Source organism: Falco punctatus, assembly GCF_963210335.1.
Source record: "Falco punctatus genome assembly, chromosome: 1".
NCBI lineage: Eukaryota > Metazoa > Chordata > Aves > Falconiformes > Falconidae > Falco > Falco punctatus.
The window spans coordinates 41,129,398-41,144,386 of record NC_137580.1 but is presented as its reverse complement, the minus strand read 5'-3'; the positions used below and the strand labels follow the sequence as shown (position 1 = coordinate 41,144,386).

Genomic DNA, 14,989 nt, shown 5'->3' with positions numbered 1-14,989 from the left:
TAGTTCCCTCCTGGGTCTTAACTACTTCCATTTGAGAAAATGCATTTTTCTGTAGACCATTATCAGTATCTTCCCTTCTCTTCCTAAGACCCATCCATACTGTTTCAGTCTCATACAAGCTGTCCTCTGTCTTCATGTTCTGTTCCTACCTACTATATTAAAAGTCATAACATCTTCTTTTCTCTGGTTAGGTTTTTATTTTAGTTGCCCATCAAAAATTTATACTTTTTAACCTCCACAGTTTTCTGGTTCTTTATATATCCTGCTGTACTCATCTTCCCAGACGTGTCTGGGTCAAAGAATTCCTTCCTTACATACCCCAGTTGCTACCAATATGTATCACTGTGAGTAATTATGTTAAATTTCCAAAAATGGATTCAAAGCTGTAAAGTGAATCTTCCACACTGAAAGCTGGAAGATGGTTGTGGCAGATGACAAAATTATAATCAGTGTTTAGCAAAGGAGTGAGTTGGTGCTACGCAAGAGACCATTCTGTGAGAATATCGGTTCTGGCATCTTTCAGAAACACTAAAACCAAATCAAACATCAAATAAAGCCAACTGGTGCACACAGCAGGAAAGGCTGCTACCAACAGCACTGGGCCATTGCTGGAGTGTTTGCTGGGGTCATTCTCATCCTAGCTTTATAGGAAACGCAAAGACTGTTCCAGTTCCAGCACTGACTCTGATTGCACCTTTTGGATACACAGTTTTATAGAGGCTATGGCCAAGCTCCATGGAGAAGAGCTTTTCCCCAGTTTATAGGCTGGATTGTTTATATTCCTTGTGGTTTGTTGGCTTAATTAGTGCTTGAATTTCTTTGCACTTTATTTCATCTAGAATCTGATTCTAGGGTATTTTAATATTCTTTAGGAAATTTCTTGTAATGCTTCAATTAGAAGCTTTATCACACAGCTTATTTTAATTTAGGGCTCTGCGTTCAACTGACAGAGGAACAATAGAAGGAAAATTGGTTGGATCCTGCTATTTTGATAGGTTTAAAAGGTGAACATTAATGATTGCATGAGTTATCTCTCTGATATCTTTTCCTATTTGGCATGTTCATCTGTATTATGCTCATCACATTGTGCCTGCGCATTCCTGGTAATGCATTAAGCTATGTGACTTGCATTATTTACATGGTGATTACTGTTCTCATCTTTCCCCTTCTACTGTGTGTATGGAGTCTTTTCCTGGTTTTTTAATGCATTTACTAAATCCACCATATGTATTAGTCTCATTGCTATGCACTGATGTTTAAAAAGTCTGGATCAAGGAAAAGAGAGATGGTGGTCCTTAGGTCAACAGCCTTGCTGACAGCTTTTTGCTGTGAACAAGAGGAGCTTTACCCAGTTGAAGGAAATTTTATTGCATCAGAAGAGTGAAATCATTAGCTGAAATTGTCATTTGATGGATATTGTTGATCTTCCACATATTTCAGCTCGAACCCTTCTTCATCTGTCACGAATTACCCTGTTGTATGATATAATTAACCACAAATGTAAAATCCTTCTGCAGCTTCCAGTTTACTTTCTGTTAGGAAAAGTGTTGCTGCCCCTGAATATTGTTAAAATCTGGCAACTTTATGAGTTTGCTAGATGAGCCATGCTTGTCTCTTCTCCTGGACTCGAATGCATCTACCTAAAAAAAAGTACATTGAGCAGGTTGTCTATGATGATTCGTGATTGTGATTGCCAAAAGTTGGAGGCAAGGATACAATGCAAACACACAAAAAAAGTCAGCCAAGTATTGGGCTGATCAGCTTGTTCAACATCATCTGGAAGAATGTCCCAGAAACCTGAATTATGTATCACACCCTGATGCCTTGCCTGGCATGCCCTGCTTTGGCTACGCATCTCAATTAAATGACCATCACTGTGATTTGCTATCATGGAGCTAACCTAATTTCTGGACACAAGCTCCAATTAAGCAAATATCTCAACTGTGTAGTTTTTTCCGTAATAGGAACATGTTGCTTTGGGTACATTCTTTTGGAGGATATAGTGTTGCTTTGGCAAAGTCAGCACTGCAAAGAATCCACTCAAGCTGTCCAGCAGATACTTAGGAATTAAGTATATCATATGAGAAGGAAACAACACATTTTCTAATCTTTGCCAGCCACATGGAGATTCATTTCTCTTAAGTTTCACTTCCTGAGATGATGACTGCGATAAGAATTGACTTAAATCCCACAGACCCTGGTTTTGCTTGCAAATTGGCTTAAGCTCATCTCCTAATCAGGTAGTTGAACCATTTATGTTTCTTGGCTGAATTCCAGTTCGGGTTCATCTCTTATGAAATTGTTCCAGTTCATTAACCAGTCTGGTGATCCTGAACCAGTCATTATTGGAAAATACAACACTTATAGCCAGAAAAGGGAAGATGACCAAGGCTTGTTTCAGATAAGAGCTTTAGACCCTTTGTCTTAGTCTTGTGACAGATCTTGAAGGCTGCTTCCCAGCATAGCTTCCCAGATTCTCCACACCTCCTTCAACCTGGCACATAAAGCCGAGCATCCACTGAGCCCGTCATGGGATCATGAGTGGTACCAGTACAATGGTAGGACCACCAGCCTTCCTGGCAGTACTGGTGCTCACAGCCTCAGAGCACTGAGCCCATCACTCTTGCCCTAGACTGTCCCTTGGGGTAGACTAGGGGATGGATGGGGCAGCACAGGTTAGTGAGACACATCAACCCTAACAGGGCACCACTGAGGGTAACAACACGGTTCTCCAGTGTGACAAGAGGCATCAAAGGTGTGCCTTTGGTTGAGAAGGACTCTCTGTTGGTGGTGTTCCTGGAGCTGGCTTTAAAATTGTCAGCCTCATGTGGAGTCAGGGAGAGACAGAACATGGCACAAAAGCATAATATTTTCCTTGTGCATTCCCACTGTCTACTATTATTTTCAGCTCACAAGATTTTCTGAATCTGATGCAATTTTCTCATTTAGTAATCTTTTTATATACATTTTATTATATAGATTTTATTATAATTCAAATACTTATGCAAACCCTTCCAGGAGCCAAATAAACTTCCCGTACAATAACATCCACTGACAAGGAAACCTGTTGTAATTTTTGTAGTCTGACATACTAGTTTCATTCAGTGGCCCCTAGTTCTTACTTTGGAAGAGACCAGGAATACTTGGTTGTTCTCCACTACCTCCATTCCCCTTAATTCTTTGTCCTCATCTTTAAACATCTCTTTCCCAGACTGAGGAGTCCTAACTTACTTACTTAATCAGCCTTCATAGAAACACTGTTGCTAGCAGCTGCATGGATTTGTTGCCTTCCTCCATAATTCTCCTATATCTCCTCTGAGATAAGGCTACCAAACTTACACATAGTATTCAAGATGTGGGAAAATCCAAATACTAGGGATTTATGCACTGTCATAACATTCAGTGTTTTCCACTGCTAACTTTTGTGGTGCTTGTTGTTTTGCTCTATTGAGCTTTGGGCTGTTTTATAGAAATCCTACATATTTGTGGGAATATCTATCATAACCCCAAAATCTGACTGCATTTTTAGGTATCTAGTGTGAAGCGAGGTCATTTTTGCAGTCCCTGAACCTGACACCTGAAGGTATTGCTTCAGCTGAATGCATCATGCTATTTTCATCACATTCAGCTTCAGCTCTTTCCGTGTGCTGTAAAACCCCCCAAAATTAGTTTTTGCTCCATGAAGACATGGAGATTTTCTTCATCTGAATCGAGATAGTTACTTTTAAAGAATTAGACAATGCCCATGGAAGTATTCAAAAAACAGTTACATAGACTAGGAAAACAAAGAGGTTTTTTACACAAAATTGTGCCATCAGCTCCCTTCTTTATCAGTTTCATATGGTTTAAGTTTCATTGCATGAATACAATAAAAAGAAGATGAATCCTGTTGGCAACTCAGGAGACCAGCGGTCTGTTCTAAGTATTACCAGAGTCCTTCTGCTTGGCCTGTGGCAAGTTGTTGTATCTCTGGTTTCTCTCAAACTATTTCTTGATTCTATTGAAAATAGAAACCCTGGGGGGAAGAGGTGAGCATATCTGCTCATGCGGTGGCCTTACTCCTCCTCTTTCCCTGGTATGAACATGAAGAGCGGTCTTGCTGGGACAAGAAAAAGGTCTTGAGTCTTTTCTCTAGCAGTAGCAAGGTGCTTAGGAAAGAGCATAACAGCAGAGCAGATAGCTAGCCATACACCTATATACTTTGCTGAGTATATACCACCTATACTGTCAACAGAGTATATAGGTGTATTACTCCTGCAACCAAAGGCAGAGGTGGTATCTCTGTGTTTGATATCCTTACCAGCCCTTTTTCCATCATTTAGATAATTTCTTGGGAATTCTGGCTACACTTTAATGGGTAATCTGCACCCAAAAGGGTTTCCATCCTCAGATACTCATGATCTGGCAGCTGTGACACAGCCATCACTGTCAAGATGTAGCCGTTGTGCAGGAAAATCCAGTTTCTCACTAGTACAGTGCTGCACCCAGCTATTTCATAAAATAAGAAGTGATCAGATGTCGGTCACTGTTATCCAAAGGGATTTTCATACATTGTCATGCTGAAAACACAAGAATGGGTGCTAAATCTTTCCTAAACAATTTTCCTAGCATTCAACAAGCAATTAGCATTTATGTTAATTTTGCTGAGGTTCACCCTCCCTCCTGACCCCACACTGCTGTGTAAGGTACTCCTGTTACATGAATTATGTGGATTTAGGAGGCACCCCGGGATGGCGAGGACCTGAGTTCTGGTCTTTGTTGGCTCCAGGAACTGGCTTTTATATTCTCCATAAACAAATACAAGCTAAGGCAAACATTTGCTTCTCACACTTTCTCCAGCAAATATAGCTTTAAGCATGGGGGGAAAAAACAAACTGTAAGACCGCCTCTCAGTTTTCAATAACTTATGCGTCCATCTTTCATGTTTTATTTTCCCTCATCCTGGAAGGAAAGTGGAGCAGTAGAAAGCATTAATCTCTAACCACAGTAATTTCCTGAATGCCAGAGAACTGTTGTCAAAACCAAGGATTCACTCACTGCTGAAACATCTGTATTAGATTACTGCACTTTCCTTTTTACTCCTGCATCGTGGCCTGCGATCTGCTGCCGCTCCAAACCAGAAGCTGGAAGAAGCTGCAGACTTCAAAACCATTCCAGGCTTCCCCTATCTAACAGCATTGCAATGTAACTTCTACAGCACGAACATCTTTTTGGATTTTATGGGTGCTTCTTTATCCAAACCCTGCACAGCAAACAGTAAATCCCATTTCCTTCCTGGAACAGAGCTGGAAAAAATCTGCATTGGATTCCTACCATTTTTTAATGTGGCCTTAGTAATTTCCAGATTGCTGCCTCTGTTCTGTACCATTTTGTCTCGCTGACTGCCAAGCTGCTTATAACACACATTTTCTTGAAACGTATTTTTCATCTTTTCCTCTCCGTATATTTATATTCTAGTCCCTACTAAAAATAATGATGATAGTTTTAATGACTGATCTTCCTTGACCTGATTTAGCTCTTTAGCTAGCTGATGCAAGAAGATTATTCATTGTCTTCTCCAAAGTAATTTCCATGAGTCTTTGGGAGTCACGTCTTCTGTCTGATTGACTCATTAGGTTTCAAGATCCCTAATAGCCAAGATCAGAAGGATTGATTTGGATAGTTCTTTCTGGGAGTTTGTTCCTGACTTGCATGTCAGACCTGGGTTTCTGTTAAGAGGTAGTAATGCATACTGACCCCGTGGATTTATCACCAGAAGGAAGCACGACCCTACCAAGTGCCCTGAGATAACTTATTCCGACACCTAGCATGTTGCTGGCATGTTGTGTGGCAGCCACCTTCTGACAGTGTCCCCACAAAAGAACTCTCTGACTTCCAAGGGAATGCTCAAAATGGGAAAAGGGGGGAGGTGGGTGGAACAGCGCCAAACAAAGCCAGTCTCTCTAAAATGGTGGCTGTTTGCGCATTGAATGCTGCCAAGATATCCTCAGGCTGAAGTTCAGCTCCCTCAGCCTTTGCAACCTGCAGCCTTGTGGGGCAGCTGAGCTCGGCTCACCAGGGACCATGGTGATCCAGGAAATCTAACAGCGGAGACAGAAAATTTGGCTTTTTTCCCCGAAGGATCTTGGTTAATACCTTTGTTTCTTTGTCTTTAACTGGGGAATAATATGTAAAATATTTCTGAAATTTATCTCTAACCCCTTCCTTCCAACTGGGATGTGTAATTTGAAGGACACGGTAAATGAGGCTAGCCCTTCACCAGTGGCAGAGATCTGATCCCACGTGTGAGGTCTGGATCTCCCACTTCCTCCCTAGGAGATCAGGAAATCAGGTATATGAGACAGTTACCAAGTGGTTTCTTGAGAAGTTTCAGCTTTAGGAATACCCTGGTTAAAAGTTCACCCAACAGTGTTGTTTAAAGCACCTTGGAGAAGCACTGCAGAAGAGGAGATGACTACCTCCCCTTCTCCACAGCAGCCAGGTGTCACAACCACAGGTAAGGCTGCTGAACTTCCATGGGGTTTGGGAACCACGTGGAAGATTTCCAAACACCACGAAATTTCATTTGCAGAAAAAGGGCTGGTACTGAGAAGCAAAGCCACCAGTGACGAAATTTGGGAACTGCAGCTCCGTACCATTTCCCGTCTGAAGAGACATCCTTACAGTAGGCAACCAAGAAGTCTGATTCAAGGCATCTCATTTAAGCCTTGCAAGGGCTTAAATTACCTGCTTTTCCTCCTTGGGTGGGCATCTACCTGGTAAATACATCTGCACATGGTCACTGGCTTTCAACGCAGTTGCTCTTTCGAGCTCTGGAGACCCAGGCATATTTTTATCTATTACTAGCTGTTCTCCTCCCTGGCTCCACTTCCTAACAGAAAGCCCTGCACTGGAAGGCCAAGTTCACTGACTGCAATGACAAAGCAGCACAGAATCACTTGGGAACAACTAATAACAAACTGATGCTGCCATCCAAATAACCTATCCATCGCAGTAAGGTCGTTTCTTTAACCTACCTACCTTAATGCGGCTTCTCTGACCTAGTTCACCTCCAAACTAGAGTGTTTTCTTGTTTTTGCTAGCCAAGATGAAGCTGATGTTCCCTTCTGGCCTCTAAATCAGAATGCAGTCATGCAGTCACTGTAGAGCCAGGGGGAAGAGCACAAGCCTACCCTACATGTGTCAGGCTAAATGCAAACATCTGGCTAATGCTTTTACATACCCATCGCTCTGCCTGTTGTTAAATTCATTGCCATGCTTAACTCTGTAGGTTGCATCAGATTGCAATAGTTGGATCAGCAGCTAGAGATATTCTTCTCCTCTTCCTTTAATAACTTTGTATATTTATACATATGCAACTTCTTTATTGGAAATAATATTCCCAGACTAGGAAACTGTCAGGTTAACATCAGTCATGGGGACGCTCTGTGTTGGTTTAACAGTGGGATTTGCAGAAGCTGAGGTGAGCCGCATGAGGATCCAAGTAAAAAGACCCAGAAAAGCATTTCTGACCTTTCATAGGAGGCTGAACTGGTCATCAGGGTGTTAAAACAGGGATAAGGAGATGTCATCCTCCTGCTCTCAGCGCTGTGATGGATTGCATTTGATCAGAAGGAAAAAGCGAGACATACAGAAGAGCTGTAACTCTCTCAGCCCCTAATTACCCATGCTATAGACCCTGAAAAGTCTTTAAGATTTTGAAGCAAAGAGGTGACCAAGCTCAGTCCAGCCTTTGCACACTCCCAGGTAGCACAGGAGTTCTTGAGGGGGCCACCTTTGGAGCACAAGCACTGGCTATGCGAGCAAAGCCCGAGCTGGCTGGCGCTGCACGGCACCAGGACTGGCAAGACAAACCTCTGCCAGGAGGGATTTTGCTTCAGCTGGATGGAGAAGCAAGCCAGCTGGGCAGCACCTTGGTATTTTGGGCCAAATATCTCAGAAGATGTAAAACAGGATGGTGCCATTATTTTGGGGGGAGGAAAGGTGTCTGGATTCATTCCCAGAGGGCTGGTAAATGCCCTTGTTTGCACTGAGAGGAACTGCAGGAACGAGCCTCCATCAGGCATTGCCACTCGCTGTTGGCATTAAAAGCAGGAAAAAGAATGATGCATTGCAGGGGTTTTTATCCCCCACACCCCCTATGCTTTGCAAACATTTCACGGAGACAAGACACTCGTGTGCTTTTATATAAGCACAAGCTCAACTTCCACTGTTTAAAATTTGGTCTCTGTAGTATGCACAGCATTAAATTGAGAAGGAAACAGAAAAAACACCAGCAGCAAAGAGGAGACAAACAAAGCTGGTGACTAAAGATATTAATGCAAGAGAGATTTTCTTCCAGGTGAAGTTTCCAGAGTGAGCCACCCACAGGTCATGGCTCTGCCTGTGCCATGTGTCCGTGCCCACCGGTAGCTGGGCAAGCACACATGTTATTGACTTCTGCCTCAAGGTGGGCATGAGGTGAGGAAACCAGTCAGTGGGTGAACTTACTTAATGCCACAGAAATAAATGAATCCAACATTTATTCCTCATCCTTCAATATTTTAGGTGGCTTATAAAAAAACACAAACACCAAACCTCACACACATTGAACCCAGATCTTTTTAATCTGTCACAAGGTAGCTGCTGAAGTAACTCTGGTTATTTCTAACTGAAGGCAAAGTTGAGGAACAGCACCCAGTTTGCGGAGTTTAATTTTAGTTTGAGCTGATGCTACTCATTTTCATGCCATGTGTTTATACTTGTTTTTATTTACTTGTGCTAAATGAGAGGGTGGAAGGCTGGGAGGTCCCTGTCTTCTCTTAAGAAAACAAACACACTACTGGGAGAAATTACAGTGTAACTTGAATTTATAAAAATAGTAATAATATATTTATATTTATATTTACATGTTGTACATTTACATTTATGCATCATGCAAACTGAATTACCAAAAGGGTTTAGGCTGTTGTGCTCTATTAGAACCAAGATCATTACCTTGCTTCTGAAGCATGCTCCTGGCTGGGACTAACACACATGGGTCAACTCACCCTTTTGGCTCATCTCTACCAACAAAGCATCCCCAGGCCACCCATTCTCACCCTCTGTTCTACATTCTTCTCTCCTTGTGGCCACACCACCTTCCCCCACCTCCTTCCCTGCCCACATCCCCTCCTGTCCAGGATGACACCTGGACAGGTCTATAGCAGGAGCAAGCTTGGAGGTGCCTTCACATGCATGCACCATGTAGGACACTATGTGGTCTCCAAGCCCAAAGACCCTCATGCCCTGCAATTGTCCTCTGCTCCTGATTGCCAAAGGGAAATCCTCAAACCAAATGCCAAGGATCTTCTTTGCTAACCCACCCCTCCTCCTAGAGCTCCCGACATCTCCAGTTCTCTATCCAGCTCCTACAGCCCCTGTTCATTTAAATAGCAGCTGTTGGGACAATGACTTTCTCAAGTTTTATGGCTGTCTTACCGTTGCCAGGGTGGAACAACTTCATGACAACTTCTTTGTGGGCCTAGTCCTAGTTTGGTATCCTCTTCCAAAAGCTGCTTCTCAGGACTTTTACTTATGAGCAAAAGAGTCAGCCATGAGAGGCAGACCTTCACCGGTCTTTGGGCTTTGGTTCAGGGCTCTAGCCATGACTGCCTTTTGAGGTCTGAACTTCTAACTTGTAGGAAAAAATACACTGACGGCAAATAAATGCTGGCATTCGGGGAAAGTGAAATTTCTCAAAGAAACAAACCCGCCAACAGTAATATTTTTCTGTGATAACAGAGAAACCCTTCGTTGAAATTTTGACCTATTGTAGCATTTTAATTTATATATTTAGTTCTGCTGTGATTTATCTTTTATGTTATTATTTATTTTATTCTATACATCAGTGACTGCTCTTTTTACATCACCATTAGCAATTGTTCTGCTAATTGCTAATTCTGTTTGTAATTTTTGAAGTAATTGGCCTTATGCTTTGCTCATTTCCCCCTGAAAAAAAAAAAAAAAAGTGTTTTGAAACGCATCTCTAAAATGTTCTGCTTGGTATTGAAGTATTTTATTATATGGCTCTCAACAGAGCAAAAGACAGAAAAAAAACCATCTCTGAGGAATGCTTCATTTTGAACACATCAACATTCCCACTGAAATAACAAACATGTCCAACCAGCTCTATAAACCACGCTTATCTGCTTGTTCCATCTACCCAGCCCACCTGCCTTGGCTGCCCAGATACCAGCGTGGCACTCAGAGCTGTTCTCTTTGCACACAAAACATCTGGCATCTTCCCTTGGCTCCTGTCCACCAAATTAGGCTGTGTCTGAGGCCTGGGGTGGGGGCTTGCTCCTCCTGAAGTGCCTGGAGCACGTGCATGCCAATAGGCACTGACTGCTGATGGCCTGAAAGATGCTTTGCCACCTCATTCTATGAGACTGCTCGGCTTGAGTTCAGAGGGGCTCCTGTTAGCTTCAGCCTTGGACCCCTAGTTGCCGTGTCAGCTCTTGCACCCAGGAACACAAAATAATCTCTGCTTCCAAGAGTCTTCACTGCTAATCACAGCCAGGCTCTGTAAAAGCACCTTCACTGCACTAAAAGCGTGGTCAGAAAGGAGTTAATGTGCCTGATAACGCTTTTCCTTTTTTTTTTTTCTTTTTCCCTTAATTTTGCCTTTTTCTATTCTATATGCTCCAAAATTAAATCAAAACCTGTAAGAGGAAGGTAATACTCTCCACATAGACGGCAACAAGCCATGAAATAAGTTTAGGCTAGGCCAGAGGAGACTTTCTAACCAAGAGGACAGGGAATCCACTGCAAGAGGAGAAAGCCACCATGAAGAGTGGATTTGGAAGGGACAGATCCATCTTCAGTAAAGGGGCTTCGGCCAGGTCACCACTGTCCTTCCCATGTGTGGCCTGGGGACCGCTGATGGCCACCAGAACCACAGGAAGGTAGTAAACTGTTAAAAACCAAACCAGACACATTTGCAGGCAAAGGAGAAAACTGGCAAACAGTAAATGTAGTAATGGTGTTGGTGTGATAGCGGCTGGGATGGTTGGGGGAGAGGAAAAGGAGGGAAAAGGGACAGTATAATACATGTCTGGGCAATTTTAGGTAGATGTCATAAGAGGACTGTCTGATTTTCTTTTGCCCCACCTTTATCAGTTAGCTAATATAAGCTATTTCCTCTCTTTATCCTTCTCGCCTCATTAATTAAGACATAAACATTCAAAGTGTAGCCTGTTTTTTCCTAGACTTAAATAAAATTGCAACAATCCAACACCACCACTAAAACATACATTCATCACACAATCTTCACAAGCCTCACTTACATCAGCAAAAAGAGTTCCCCACAGCAAAGCCAAAATAACTTCCTCACAACAAAGATGGGCAATTTACAGACACCCCAGCCCGCATCCCTTAACCTCAATTAAAAGAAAAATTTGTCACACTTCTAATGCTCTCTGGGAATGTCCAGTCCATGTTTTGCCCGTTTCCCCTCCCAATTACTGTCTTTATCTGGGATTTCTCAGGAGCCCCACCTTGGGCACTTTGGGGGACAGCAGTACAGGTTTGAATCATCCCTTGCAGTCACTTCTAGCCCATTTTTAAACATGCTTGAAGACCTGGGCTCAGCTGGACACCAAGGGCCCCAGAGCTAACAAACCTCCAGCAGGACATGGCCTCAGAGGGACATGCAGTGGGGACTGATCTTGGGTTCCCAGAGGATTTTCGGATGTCCTGCTTAATGCAAGGCAGGTCTACCTTTACAGTCACTTCAATATTATCAGTTCAGCACTGTTCTGCATTGAATGTGAGCAGGATCCCTCTCCCCCAACTCTGCATCCGGGAGATGCTGCAGGCACCTGCCCCATGGCTAATCTTGCTTTGCAGAGCAAGAGTGCAGCCAGGGCACCACTCTGCTTGTTAGAAACCCAGAGGACATGTAAATGGTGACTAAAATCCTTTAACCTGTGGTCTTTTGAACCAAAAAATTACCCTTCCTTTTCAAGAATCAGGTGTAACATGGAATTACAGTCTGACAAACACTGTTCATCAGGTGTGTATGTCTGTCTTTTTATGTAAAAGCCCTGTTCACACCACTATATGGCACCACCCAAGTCCTAGGATAACCTCTGTCACAAAAGGGTAAAAGAGGGGGGAAAAGGAGGGAAAAAAGAGGTGTTAACACATCACCAGGGGAAGGAGCTGCACCTCCTTTCAGCTCAAGCTCAACAGATTGGCAGGGTCCCTGGTGCTCACAGATCTCCATGTGTGTTTACTTCAAGCCCTTCAGTTCCTCCACACAGACCTAACCAAAGACTTCTTGGGGTCTAAGTGCATTAGTATAAACCTGTTCCTCATTAGTTTAAATCAGCCATAATAACCCTGCTTTAGACTGAAACAAGGAGACAGATGGAAAGCAATGAGGTAACTGGATCTTAATGAGTTGGTGTTCGCTAGCTGAGCTGCGGTGATGGCATGGGATGTGCTCTCTCCCTGCCCTGGTCGGGAGGGGAAAGGCATCAGTGCAACCTCAAAGGTTTATGCATGGTTGGGGCAGGTCCTGAGCAGCACACCAGGTGGCAGCCCCCAGCCTTACCCCCACCAAAAGGTGCATCTTCAGCTCAGCTATCCCACCCCTGCATCCCATTTGAACCCTGCCATCCATGCCAGCTCAAGCCTCTCAGCAATGTGGACAGGTTGTCTTCAGAGAGATCAGGAGAGGAGGAAAGCTCACCCAGGCAGGGCAAGATGCAGGGCAGGTGCAGTCTTCACCCTAATGACATTTCCTATCATGTCATTTGGGAGAAACTTTCCTTTTCACAGACTCACAGACTGGTCGGGGTTGGAAGGGGCCTCTGGAGATCACCTAGTCCAGCCCCTGCCAGAGCAGGTTCCCCTCGAGCCGGCTGCACAGTCACGTCCAGGCAGGTTTGAATGTCTCCAGGGAAGGAGACCCCACAGCCTCTCTGGGCAGCCTGTGCAGGGCTCTGCCACCCTCACAGTAAAGTTCTCCCTCACATTCAGATGGAACTGCCTGTGTCGCAGTTTGTGCCCCTTGTCCTGCCGCTGGGCACCACTGGGAAGAGCCTGGCCCCGTCCTGACACTGGCCCTTGAGAAATCTGTAAGCACTTTCTGACCAAAAAGGTGGTTCAAGTCCCACTGCACATGAGCAGCTCAGTCCAGCCTTAACTTTGGAGAAAGGCTCATGTTTTCTTTATCTCTGTATTTCACTGGATAGATTGGATGAGATATATTTATCTGGACAGCAATCTGTGTAGCTGCAAAGATACGGCTACAAAATTCCACGGGTTGAGATCATCTCGTGCTGAGTTTAGCTCCCAGTAAGAAACGATACTTCATTTTGGTAGTTGACATGTTTTCATCAAAACATAAGGAAAATGAGTAATTTGACCTCGAGTGCTAGGCATTTAGTTTTGTTTTTCTTTAATTCACATTAAAAAAAAACCAACCAAAGGGTTTGCTGGGGTTTTTTTAAGCAAAACCACCTTTTTTTTTTTTTTTTTCTTGTACAGTATTTGTTTCTGTTTGCTTGATTTTTCCAGTTGCTCTACTTTACTTGTTCCCAACAGGGTCAAAAATCCAGCTTTAGGAAGGAGGGGGAAACCTTAAGGAAAAATTCATGAAAGAAGTAAGGAAGACTAAAAATATGTCATTTCCTGCAATGGTTTTCAAGAAAAGTAAAGGACTAAACACACTATTATATTTTCTTGTCCACCGTCGTATCCAGTGAATCAACAGATCTCTCATGCTCTGATAGAGCAACAGTTAAACCACCTCACTGTCCACTTGAACTGCCCTTTGAAATATTTTTTTTTTTTTTTTAAGAAAGAAAAGTTGAAAAATCATGGATAAACACACTGCAAGGAAATATTTCCTGTGTACAGTAGAAAGGCGCTGAGGGAGAGCGCCTGTTCAACACTGGGGTCAGTCCCCATTGCAATGTATGGAGGCAGGAGGGTAGGGTCACTGGGAGGAAACCAGTGTAAACAGGATCTGCTTTTATCAGTGGGGGGAGGGGGGAGAACCCCCCCCCCCCACCAAACCACACAACAAACCAGCCCTGTTTAAATTATCTAGAAGTATGTGCCTATATGTTTTAATGACAAGCTGCCGTTTCCAAGTCTTGCAGCAGGGTTAAGTCACAGAGCTCGGCAGAGCTGCCGATCACAGCTGTCCCTGGATGCAGGACACTGATTGTCCCTTCTGCTTTCGGAAGGAACTAGTGAGGGGCAGCCGCGCTTGCAGTCCCAGCAGAGTACCTGGGCAGGAGTGGTAGAGCGGGAGGACCAGGGTTAGCATAGGAAGGATGCTAGCTGGCAGCCCTGGATGCAGGGATACCTACCAGCCTTCCAGGGCACCCTCCTGGTGTGATAACGGGGGAGACCTGCCAGCCTTGCAGGGCATCCACCTAGCGAGATCATGGGGCTGGGGGGACCTGCCAGCCTTGCAGGGCATCCACCTAGCGAGATCATGGGGCTGGGGGGACCTGCCAGCCTTGCAGGGAATCCTCCTAGCGGTCTAATGGGGCTGGGGGGGGGGGGGGGGGGGGTGTCCTGCCAGCCTTACAGGGAATCCCCCTAGTGGGATAATGGGGCTGGGGGGACCTGCCAGCTTTGCGGGGCACCGTCCTGGCGGGACGCTGGCGCCGGGGGGCACGCAGGGCGCAGGGCAGTGGGAAGGGGCAGCCCCAGCCCCGCCGCGCCGGGACCCCGGGGCAGGGGACGCGCCGCGCCGCCGGGCAAACCCTGCGCTCTGCTGCCCCCTGGCGGCGTCAGGTGGCGCGGCGGCTGCACCCCCGGGGTACCACCCGACCCCCACCCCGGGGGTGTCTGCACCTCAGCGCTGCGTGCCCCCCCTCCCCCACGAGTGGGTGCCTGCCCGTCCCTGGGCATGCCTTCTCCCCCGCAGTGGGTGCCTGCCCCCCAGGTGCGCGCCTGCCCTCTCCCGCTGTTCCTGCTCCCCCCCCGAGTGCCTGCCCCCCCCCGA

At 44.9% G+C, this 14,989-nt stretch overlaps 1 protein-coding gene across 1 annotated transcript in view; it reads left to right on the top strand.

Moving 5' to 3' along the window:
• The window catches only part of ADRA1D (adrenoceptor alpha 1D), an 85,619-nt gene that overhangs the window by 18,972 nt on the left and 51,658 nt on the right, over window positions 1–14,989 (top strand). Inside the window, exon 1 of the mRNA XM_080396822.1 lies at window positions 1–14,989. This exon is cut by the window's left edge and continues 18,972 nt beyond it. The gene's annotated coding sequence lies outside the window, so the exon portion shown is untranslated.